The 12,949-nt window shown below is 36.0% G+C and overlaps 1 pseudogene; it reads right to left on the bottom strand.

Moving 5' to 3' along the window:
• Nucleotides 1–292: 292 nt before the first annotated feature.
• Nucleotides 293–854, bottom strand: LOC149842285 (ethylene-responsive transcription factor ERF003 pseudogene; annotated as a pseudogene).
• Nucleotides 855–12,949: the final 12,095 nt, after the last annotated feature.

Below are 12,949 nucleotides of genomic sequence, written 5' to 3'. Positions count from 1 at the left end.
AATTCTAAATTCTAAATCGAATATAAACTTGTATGTATAGAGGGTAAAATGGTGTCGACGCTTGTTGAGGGCAAAACGGAGTGTCCAGCTACCAGTCTGATACCCGTCTCCATTGAGTCAGTGCTCAGTTGACATGGGTTCGGTTTGAAACAGCACAAGAAGCATAACAAAAAGACTATGAAGCCCCCCCCCCCTCCCCTGTATCTTTATTTTTCTTGTACATATCTATATGTAGTAGAAAGTATGACTACCATCAATCCATAATGCACACTCGAAACCCAAAGCATAACTATTACTCTGACGCCAAATACGAAGAGGAAGAAGAGGAAATCTCCATTGGTCCATAGTAGAGAAGCTCTTCTATCATCTGTTCAATGTGCTCCTCATCCAAACTCTCATAATGCTCATCCATTTCCTCTTTCCTGCTGCCCTCATTTTCGTCGATCCTCTGTAGATCATTGACCTCTTCTGGGGGTTCACCGGCGGGCTTCTCTCGTTGCATTCTCGCGTGATAGCACTTCTGCAACTTTGCTGTTATGCTCGCCGTGAACGTGCTTGAATTTGAAGAATTTGGATCAAACGGAAAGTTGGCTCGAGCCCGCGGCCCTGACATCAACCGAGCTGCTTCGTCGTAAGCTCGCGCCGCATCCTCTGCTGTCTCAAATGTTCCAAGCCAGATTCTGGTCTTCCTGAAAATGGAAAAAATGGAAAGAACTTAGTAATTCAAATGCATGCAAAGTTGTGCTTCTTTTTCAGAGGGGTTGAAGGTATTACAGCAGAGGGTGCCTGATTTCAGAGACCCAGGAGCCCCAGTGCCTCTGTCTCACACCTTTGTACCTCTGTGATTTAGCCATGGATCAAACTTGGTTTGTAGAGATAACCCTGTTTCTGTACTCTGTTAGAGCAGAAAGAGACTTTGAGCAGAGGGACCGGACCTTTTTGTAGGTGAGGAGTTGGATTCTCTTTTGGGCACAGTTACCATATTGGTCATGCCATTGTTAATAACATCCAGAATTGCCACTTTGAAACTGTCATAACTGCCCTTATGCTCAAAATGACAGAAATGTCTTACAATATAACCCTTGATCTGAAGATAAGGCAGATGATATCTAATATGGGTTTGTCCCAGAAATGGTGTTGATAAACTTCAAATCTCAAAATGACAAATGTTTTTTCAAAGTAAGCATTGGCCATTTCTTATATGGTAAATTTTTGTTGTAGCATTCTTTTCCGGAGTTTGAAAAGCTTTGTATAATGTAGTTAGAATATGAAAACCAGGTGAACTGAGATTTTCATGAGTTTTTGTTATTTTCTTTTGAATCTAAATGTAATCTACATGTTTGGTTTTATAGGAATCAGCGTATGAATCATTTGGTTAAATTGCATAAGCAAAACTTTTTAAGGCTTGAAAATCAATAGCTTAAAATTTTTATAAATATTCAAGCACTCAAAAATCATTCCTTTTTGTCTAAAATACACGATCCAACAGTACATTCTTAGCAAATTTATTATGTTACACATATCTGCATGATCGGATATTGGGAGAAAAAGGTGTTTAAAATATGCAGTTCATACGGTAGTTCTCATATTCTAGTAGCCTGTGTAATGTATGTATCCATCACTACATAAAGAGAGGATAAGTTGGGATGAGTTTGGCAATTTGTTTTTTTTCTTTTAACAGAGAAAGTAAGGGTTAGGAAGACCCTACCAGTTATACAACCATACCATTTGGTGTTCAAACACAATGTGACATGCACTATCTGCTCTTACCAGACAAGTTGATGACTATGGCAATTTGGTAATAGTACCAGCTCCTCTTGTGTGGCAGGAGCAGTTAGTGCACGTCTCCTTGCGTTGGGACATTGCAAGTTCGAATCCCTATGGTATAGTTGTATAACTGGTAGGGGGTCTGCCTAACCCCAACTTTCTCTGTCGAAAAGAAAAGAAAAAAAATTTGTTAATAGTGAGACTCCTTGTGAAAAGTCATGGGCTTATGAGGAATGTTGTTTTGAAATTTTTTTATGTTGGAAAGGATAGTTTTGGCAAAATGGTAGTATTTATTCTTGGGACCCCACAATTTTGTTTTTACCATATGAAAGTGTGTGCATGAGTTACTATGGCTGCTAAAAGCCTTAAACTCTTGTTGTCTTTTTCTAGTTGGCTCTTTTGAAAATTGGACTTTAGAAAGTTTGCAGAGGGGAAGGGGGATGGTCTGCATGCTTGTTGCCAGGAAAACCTCAGCAAAAACCTAATTTAGGACAGCAGAATCTTCCTTGGTGATGTTGCCAATTCATACCACTAATAAACAATAATAGTAATAAATGATGATGATGCATTTTTTGTCCAAAAATTGACTGTACTGTCAGTGGAATAAATTTACCGATTGCCATTGACCATGGACCCTGACCCAACGGGATCCTATGCATTTAGACCCATATCTGAAGTTGGATGGATGAGTGACATAAGTCCCCTATGACGCACGCAAGGAAATCATAGCCCAATTTTTCGGATCCAGCTCTACCATTTTTACATGTTTATTTCAAATACGGCAAGCTTGAGCAACAATGCTGGATGAAATTTTAGATTGGATGAGGTCCAAGTTGTTCAATCCAGATGTGACCGAGACCTTGTTCGTCTAATCCATGACCAAGAAAAATTGGATGCAGGACTGCCTAGAACCTATGCCAAAATACAATCTCCATTAACAATCCTCTCCTCTAAGATGGCAACAATTAATTACATGTGTAGGGGGCAATTGCTTAGCACAATGATAAATGACCGTATAAAAATAACATGTTTTTCTTAAAAATCCCACAATTTACCAAAATCAGTTTGATGATCAAAATAGTAAATAGCCAACTTTTTTTTTAAGACCTTTACCCTTAGTGTGTACAAAACTCATAAAGTTCATGCAATATATCGATCACTTGTCGGGCATAGCAACACTCCCACTTAAAAAGAGGTCTGCACATTTTTTTTGCGGACATAGGAAGCGCAAAAAAAAAATGTTATTTATGGGGTCTTCTCTATTAATCGTAAATACGTTAATATAATCACATATTTTATTTCAAAGTTGCAAAAAATTATGTGAACATTCTTTTTTTTTTCTTTAACCCTCACTTAAATGTATGTTTGCACATCTTTTTTTTGCAGTCATAATGAAGCATACAAAAAATTTTGTGAACCTCCTTATGATCGTAACTTCTTAAATAGCTTAGTAAAATCACATATATCTGGTGCCTATGTATAAAATATGATTTTAATGAGAAATACTTATTTTGTGTTCTTAACATAAGGAATTTGGGATGTGACATATTTTTATCTTTTCACATAATTATATATGATCTTCTTATAAAATATGCAGATTTTCGTACAAGCATAGTATAAAAATAAAATGAATTTTATAAAAACTAGGATTTTTGAGGTCTGCAACCAGTGAAAAATTATGACTATTTTTCAGGGCCAAGCATTGGTGGTGAGAAGATCGACAACACTTAATCGGTGAAAAATCATTGATGACAAGTTTTTTCGATAAGCACATTTTATGGTATGGGTGAGATAAAAAATTATGCTTTTGCAATGTTTGTGAGTGCATTGATCATTTGAAAACCCATTCTCATCAAGATGCAATGATATGCGGCATTCTTGAGGCCCAAGAGATGGAGGTACCTATGCACATACTGAGTTTTCTCTCCATCAAAGAGGCAGTAAGAAGCATCATTTTTGTAAAAGAATGGAATTAATGCAATGTATGCACAACTTCATTTTGTGAAATAAATGTAATGTATAACCATTCATTCATTTTGTAAAAGAATGTCATAATGCAATATATGAGCAATTTCATTTTGTGAAAGAATGCAATGTATGAGCAACTTCATTTTATGAAAAAATGAGATGATTACAATGTATGAGTGACTTTATTTTGTGAAAGAATATAATGAATGCAATGTATGAACAACTTCATTTTGTGAAAGAATGGAATGAATGCAATGTATCAGGTGAAAAAATAAAATGAATGCAAACAAGTTCTTATACATTTTAAGCAAGGATGAAGAAGTTTGCATATATTTTATCAGGAAGACCTCACAAAGTTTTCATAAAATATAGGCAAAAAATAATCAATATTTGTGAGGTTGAAGAATTGTTCGTATAAATTTTATGTGGACTTTCTTATCCTTGCATATATTTAATGCAGACTTCTTCATCCTCACAAATACTGGTCATTTTTCACCTATATTTTATGCAAAGTTTGTGAGATCTGCAAAAAAAATTATGTAAATTTACCTTTTAGTCAAAGGATGCGGTACAAGTTGATTCAATTCATTCAAACTAAACATGGTCATACATATATTCATTATATTCATTCAAAATTGAACATGTTCATGCATATATATTCATTTCAGTAAAAATGAATATGTTACAAACATTCACAGTATATATTACAATATTAGAGGGTTCGACGAACTATGTCACACATGTTCATTAATTGATGCAATAGAAAAAGGCTCAACATTAAGGGGTGCATTTTTTGACTTCTTAATGCCAATCTGATTACTGTTTTCATCAATAAACCCTCTCTTCTCTCGAGCAAATGATTGAGGCGAAACTGCTTCATCTGCAATCCAACTCTTGAGCTTGCGAATCCTATAATTTAACCCAGAGCATGTACTTGTTTCTCTAAGGATTCATTTCCAATCAAACATAGCTCCACATCGAAGTTTGATCTTTGACTTCTTATTGTTTTTGTCTACAAACTCTTTCTTCTCTTGAGTAAATGTTTGAGGCGAAACCATCGCCTTTGCAACCTGATCTTGAGCCTACGAATTTGCAATCTGACCTAAAGCATGCACTTGATGATACAAGGGCTCATTTTCAATCATACATAACTCCACATTGAAGGTTCAATCTTTGGCTTCTTAATGTCAGTCAATCTTTGGATTGTGTGGTGCCTATCTTGAGAATTGTTGAGATGGATGGTCTTCAGCAGTGAAGAATGACCTCATGCAAAAAGACTGAAGGTCAGTACGATTTTAGTCTTCCTTACCCTCAGCATCCCCAGACAGCAGGACCATATAGATGGTATGATCTTTTTATTTTCTTTTCAAATTCAAATTTTGCCTGGAAGCATGCCATGGAATAAGCTCAATCATGCTCAGACTAAATTGCTATGGGGATTGGGGACCTATTCAAGAACTCAAATTCTTGGATCCCTGAAGTTTTGGGCCAACCAGCACCTGTCATTGCTTTGCCAGAACTAGTCATATGGGATGGGCCCCATGTGTCTGTGGCACATGTGGTGAGTACTGGTTGGCTCAAATGCTTCAAGAGTACAAGAATTTAAGCAAAACCTCATGCTCAACTTGAATTTGTTTGAAGCCTTGGCCTCTAGATTCAGTGCACCCTGCTAGAACTTATGGCATTTTGAGCTATTTCATTATTAATATTGCATTTACAATGGAAATGGTCTTCTTCAGTGTAACTGGCGCAGCAACGGTATATCTGCACGCTATGTATTAGCATTGTTTTTCAATAACGAGGAAACATGTACAGTATGTCAGAAATTCGCGCCAATTGGCCCCCTGCTTAGATAGTAAAACCCCACGACTGTTATCGCTTCTGTTAGTCGTTGCTTATCACGAGATTTATCACTTCTGTTAGTCGTTGCTTCTTTTTCAGTGGATTGTACTCTCGTGAGATTTATGAAAATCTCGCAAAAATATTGCGAGAAATTTCAGAAACGTAAATATTGTGTTTTAAGCACGATATTTATGTTTTTTTACCCGCTATTTATCTTAGAAAAATCATGTGTTTTTTAAATTTTTTATTGCCAAAATTTTACCAAAAATGTGAAATTTACAAAAAAAAATGTTTTTCTAGAGTTTTTATCTGCCAAGATTTTTGCCATTTTTTTTACTTTTGTGATGGTGATTTAAGGGAATGCTTGAATAAAATTGTCCAAGGACTCTAAACCACCAAATTCGATGTCTGGTGTCCCACCCACATGTTATTTTTGTCTCTACTCTTCTCCAATGGATAAATAAAAGCTTAACAAATACAAATTGCTGTTGTTTTTTTACCTGTAAATAGGGAATATAGTATTCCTCATATTAGCACACCTCACGTGCAAACAAAACCACAAGCTCCTGAAACCATTTTTAGATGAAGAACAAAATCTGCAAGTCCAACATGAACACATGCACCCATCTTCACCCCACATGAAGTGCTCTTCCATGCGGACAATTCCTATGCTTCTTTTTTCTTTTCTTTTTTTAAAATAACTCTTCACCCCTTAACCTCCTTCATTAACTTATGCAAAACCAAGGCTATGTAAGTTTTTTTGAACAATTACCCTCACCCCCTTCACCGTCCTCCATTTCTTTCTGCAAAACCAAAGGCTTACATGCACACGCACGCACCCACCCACATAAGGTACAGTCTATTGTAACATACTATCGTAGAGGTGCAAACTTTGTCAAGTAAATCTGACCCTATAGATGCACTCAACATGGTTTTTCTGTTCTTTTGGTATTGCATCTTGGATTGCGTGTGCCATTTCAGCGTAAAAACATGTTTTCCCGAGTCATGAAATTTTGGTGCATTGTCAGTTGTGAATTTTTAATCTTTTTTTTTTAAAACCTACTCATGTGGCACATCTTGAAAAACCTAGTGGTATGGCACAATCTCATGATGAATATATATATATATATATCATTCCAATCTATCATTTTTTACATTTCAGGAGAATAAAGTAACAATAATAGTGACAATTTTGGTTTGGTCTGGACATTTAATATATACTAACATCCCAATTCACTTCGTTTTCTATATCAAACCACACCTTGATGGCAGTCGACCGGGGCGGGAGCGGGGGACAAGGTCTCCACCCTCACCCCGTCTCAAAATTCTGCCGTCCATCCTCACCTCCATTCCTGCGTGGGTTTTGATTTTGACCTTCATTCCTGTTTTATGTCCTCCACCTCCGGTCCAAACTGGGTGATTTTTCCTCGGCCTGTCATTCCTAAAGAGTATTTTAACATTTTACTAACGGGTATTGGGGACGGGGCGGGGCAGGGGAAAGCGTAAGTCTATTCCTGCCTCCATCCCACACGGGTTTTGATTTTAACCTCCATCCCCGCCTCATGCCCTTCATCTCCGGTTTCAATGGGCCGAGGTGGGGCAGGGCCCCATTTTTCCCCGGTCCACTGCCATCCCTACCTTAGAATAGCATTTAGAGCTCATGAATTTTTGTAACTTTTCCTACTAGAGAAGAAATGTGTGTGTGTGCAATATTCGTTACAGTCGACTATATGTACAATCTACTAAAAAGCACCATACGTTTCACATTTTTATTTTTATTTTTTAATTTGTTTGGAATCTAACCTTATAAATGTGGTTTACATGGGTTGTCGTGTTCTGAAACTATGAACAAGTTCATCATCTCTGAAACTATGAACAAGTTCATCATCTCCGATGTTGCTCACGTTTCACATGATGCCAAGCATATGCACAAAACAGCAGCATCTGGCGCCTGAGCTACCTATTTATGAAATCATTGGTGTCTTTGCTCTTGTTGTTGTTATTGGCAAAAGGGGTGACCATTTCTATTGTTACGAGGGCACTAGGGCTACATTCACCATCGTGGTCATGTTTCACATGATACCCCCTTAACCGATTAGGAGGTTGAGATGGTGTTTTTAAAACGAAAAATGTTTATAAATTAGGCATATTTTTTCAAATGCTCCACAAATTTTGAATCCATTGGATGTCCAATTTTACGGATTTCCTACTTTTTAGGACCTTTTTACCCTTAGCACATGCATATTTTTCAATTTTTGTGTGTTACTTCACGACGCTCTTCTGATCTCGCTAAATATCACTAAAAACAAAATTTTCATGATATTTCTGCAAAAATCATGATTTTTTTACAATACATGTTGCAAAAATGACTACTGCTCACTTTTGCAAAAGCCCCACAATTTTTGCATCTATAGTACGAAAATTGTGGCAATGCTTGCGAAAATCCCTTATGTGCGAATTTCGTCAAGAGTTTCACATTAGTCGTTGTGAAAGTCTAATTTCGATACGGAAATCATGAAAAAGTTTATGGAATTCATGGACTTTCACATGCAGTCAACTTTAAGCAATGTCAAATTTTGTTTTAGCGTGCAAATTTTGTTGTATATATAGGTGATTAGCGTGCAAAGTTAAGAGTTTCACGTTGGTGATTGCGAAAGTCTACTTTTTTTTGTTTAATGTGCAAATTTATGTGTATATATAGGCGATTAGAGTGCAAAATTAGTCAAGAGTTTCACATTGATTGTTGCAAAAGTCTACTTTCAATGCAAAATTCATGAAAAGTTTACATAATTCATGAACTTTCGCATGGTATAGACTTTAAGCGATGCAAGATTAGATTTTAGCGTACGAATTTACCTGTGTGTATATATAGGCATTTATAGTGTGAATTTTTTTCAAGAGTTTCATGTTGGTGGTTGCAAAATTAATAAAATGTTTAAGAAATTCCTGAAAGGTTTGCGAAAATCACATAGTTTCGCATGAGGTGATGCAAAAAAAAAAATTGGATTTGTGAATTTCCATACGAGCATAGTATAAAAGCAAAGTTAGGGTTTCATAGAAACTAGGGTGTTTTTTGTGGTCTCCAGATAGTTAGAAATTATGGTTATTTTTTCAGGGCAAAGCATTGTCAGTGAGAAGATCAATGGCACTTTATCAGCAAAAAATCATCGACGATGAGTTTTTTCGATAAATGCATCTTATGGTATGGGTGGGATAGGAAACCAAAAGTCTACAAGTTATTCGAAAGTGCTGCAATTGATTATCTTAAAACTTGTTCTCATCATGAACAATGATGATGTAAAATCGACGAGGAAGCCTCTGCTTTAACAAATTGTGATAGCCGAATAGATGTGTTAGATGATGATGATATAGAATCGATGGTATACTATATTTTTTTTATCAAAACAAAGTCAATGTATCGCACAGTCAGTGTTTGATCACATGATGAGTGGTATAGAAAAAATTAGAAAAATAATATCGAGTGTAGAATCAATGATGGTATATTGTGTTTTCTCCCCATCAAAGATGCAATGATATGGAGCATTCTTGAGGCCTAAGAGACGAAGGTACCTATGCACATACTCTATTTTCTACCCATCAAAGAAACATTGAGAATTAGCATTCTTGTGAAAGAATGGAATGAATGCAATGTATAAGCGACTTCATTTTATGAAAGAATGAAATGAATGCACTCTATGACCATTCAAGCTAGTTAAATTGTTAAACAACAATTAAATTTTAACTTCATTTACAATAATATACATAACAATCCAAAATAGTCTAACAAATTCATTACAACTTCATTATCACTGCTCATATTGCTTAAGGTGTGACAATAACTCCTTGTTGATCTCCATATTTTCAATAAGATCATTTTCACTTTGTAGCATGTCATCCTTTGCTTTAAGTAACTCCCTTAACCTTTGATTTTCTTCTCTTAAAAAGGTCACCTCTACAATGTGCTTCTAACTCCTTGCCCTAACTTCCTCCTCCTCCTCCTCCTCAGTGTAGACATTAACTTCCTCGTCATCAAGTACCGTAAATGAGTTATTGATGTCTTTCCTATCATCGTATTTGTCTTCAAGTTCAAATTCAAACAACGTCGGGTAATCCTTCTATGTACCATGAACAAATTTGCTTACTACACCAGGGTGATGAGGTGGTTGCTTCTGAACAAAACCAAATTGCTGAACCACTCGACTGGCTAGTTAGCGTTCAACTGTATTCATGTTATGCAACCAAATATTCCTCCTTACGAGGCCCTTTACTATAACAACCACATCCTGTTTATCCACATCCACCGCGTCTATATAGGGTCACTAGGTTACCTACAATAACATTTCATTCATGGTTGTTTCTATATCATATTATAGCACAAAATGTAAGAAATTGTTTCAAGAATACTTACATATGTCATGGTCATCTTGCGCAATTCTACAATGCAAGCTTCCCTGCTGATACGAGAACCCAACCCTCCTCCCTCATTTCTATCCTCATCGTTGTACAACTGCCTCCACATTGCAATAGAAAATTTAGAAAAAAATGTCACATGTCATGGGTCTTCCAATGGATATGCACGAATAATAGTATGTTTGACTATCTATGCTTACATAAACCAGTATAACATTTTAAAGACTCAATTTACTTATCTATAACATAAAAGCATGCTTACACACACAATGGAGAAAAGAACTTTTAGATGAGCACCAAACCTTATTGGTCGTTGCGACCTCTTCCTCGTAGCATGCACTATCTCCTCTTCCAACCTAGCCTCACTCTCCTCCGCTTCCTGTTGACCTTCTACAACTACCTCAAGTGGCAAGCATATTGTATGTTTCAGTATAAGAAATATGACTCACTACGTAAGGATCATCAAGTACTTTAAGTTGTATGTTTGAAGTGCATGCAAATCCTAAATTGATTTCAAAGTGAATTCAAACTTGGACTTCTTTGGTGCCATATTGCAATACTTAAAATAATAAATTTCAATAATAACAAAAATGAAGAATAGTCTACTAAAAAATCATGATAAACAAAAATTAGAAATGCGTGACAATAACTAAATGCAATAACAGAAATTAGAAATGCATGGAAATGCTTGACAACATAAGAAATTCCTCTTGTGTGTTTGGCTATTTTTATCATCTTTTTAGAAATTCATGACAATCAGAAACATGAAATTAGAATTTTCAAAAAAAACTGAACAATGATGCCAATGTTCATCTTTTTATAAACGTGAAATTAGAAATGCATGGCAATAAAAAAATTTTGAACAATCATGCCAATGTTCATTTTTTTACCTAACAGCAGTCGCTTTTTATCATCTTTTTAGAAACATGAAATTAGAAATGCATGGCAATAAAAAAATGATTCACCGGTGAACAATGACCTTACCACAAAAACTCGAAGGATTGACTGAAATAGTCACCGATGTTGTTTCACCGAAAATAGTCACCAAAAAATTTGTCGGGGAGGAAGAGGTTTGCAGACCACAAGAAAACCTAGGTTATGTGAAAATAGCCCTCGGTTGCATAGAAAAGGTTTTAAGAAATGAAAAATGCATTTAATTCTTGAAGAATTCTCATGCTGAAAAGGAATTTCATATTACCACATACAAAATTTCACAATTTTCACAAACCTTTTAAAAAATTTACAAACATTTCAGCAATCTTGTAACTACCAATGCAAAACTTTTGACGAACTTCGCATGCTAATCGCCTATATATATATATATATATGTGTGTGTGTGTGTGTGTGTGTACAATGAAATTCACACACTAAAACAAAATCCTGCAACACTTAAAGTTGACTGCATGCAAAAGTATGTGAATTTCACAAACTTTTCATGATTTTTGCATCGAAAATAAACTTTCGCAACCACTAATGTGAAACTCTTGACAAAATTTGCATGCAAGGGATTTTTGCAAGCATTATCGCTATTTTCGTATTATAAATGTAAAAATCGTAGGGCTTTTGTGAAAGTGATGAGTAACCATTTTCGCAATGAAAATATCGTGTAAATTTTGTTATTTTGTTTTTAGTGATATTTAGCAAGATTGAGAGAGTAGCAACTTTACGTGCAAAAAATCAAGCTAAAGGTAAAAAGTAAGGAACTTGTGAAATTGAACATCCGGCGGATTTCAAAATTTGTGAAGCATTTGGGGAAATGGGCCAAATTTATCGTACAATCTTGTCATTTTTCATTTTTAAAGTTGGTTTAGGTTGTCGTTGTTGCTACTAGCAATGATTAGCCCAATCATTTGTTTAACAGTGTTGCACCATAGTAAAGAATGCACAGCCATGGTTTCAAATTAATTTGTGACATTAGTTGCATTTAGGAGCGCCCCTACCAGATGAGATGAGTGGAGCTTTTGTAGACAATTAAAGCATCTCGATTTTTTTTTTGGCAAATAGTAAAAACCATAGCTGACAGTAGAATATGAAGGGAGTGCATGAAGTGGATTCACCAAGTAGGAAGCGAGAAGCTTTTTTTATGACAAGGAACCCTCACCGAGAATCGAGTCACTTAATGGGCCTGCCTCTTGTGAGGCACCCAAGCCTTTTATGGAGTCCACCAGTTAAAGACACCTGTACACTTTACGAGAGTCGAACCTGGGGTTTTGAATCAACGCACATGGGGTTTTGAATCTGCAACGTCCCACCACAGGGAGACGTGCACAGACAGCTCCTCCCGTTGGTAAGAAAGATTGAAAGTGTTTGAGGAAAGTGGAAACAACCTAAACCAAAAGAAACAGAACGCAACATAAGAAAAAAATAGTAAAAACATTTATTTTAACAAAAAAAAAATCTCATCATACAAGCAAGTTTTTTAAGGAGAATAAAAATTTGTAGAAGAGGTTTTCCAATATTAAGAAATTTCATTTTCAGATTTGAGAAGTCAAGCTCCACAACTCTGAGAAGTTGCTTCTCCTAAAGCATCAATGAAAGAAAAATTCCCCGAATGAAGTCAGTTTGGAGTTGGCCCCACTTTTTTTTTTTTGTAATAGTAGGTGAGCTCTATCCACATTGATGCATCATATCGAGCATCTTTTTTGTCGACAATGCTTAAGAGGCCTCCACGTAGCATAGAAAGATACAATGCCATAATTTTATGTTACTACAAGGTTCTGGCCAGCATGTCCTTTTGTGCTGCGACCATTGCCACATCCCTTTCTAACAAATTCAGATAACTCCTTTGGATGTTAAGGGTAGTACTTTTGGTGACCAGAGTTCATGAACTACAACTCTTTCATTTTCATGGTCACCTTTTGGGAGTGTTTTAAAACTAGTGACAAAGTCGTTTACTTGATTTTTACCAACTATATATTTCTTTTACAAAGAAAGCTGGGGTTAGGTAAACCCCTACCTGCTT

This window comes from Nuphar pumila, chromosome 3 (genome assembly GCF_984573655.1).
Source record: "Nuphar pumila chromosome 3, dmNupPumi1.hap1.1, whole genome shotgun sequence".
Classification (NCBI taxonomy): domain Eukaryota; kingdom Viridiplantae; phylum Streptophyta; class Magnoliopsida; order Nymphaeales; family Nymphaeaceae; genus Nuphar; species Nuphar pumila.
Note: the sequence above shows the minus strand (reverse complement) of the source record. Positions and strands in the feature narration are given on the sequence as shown.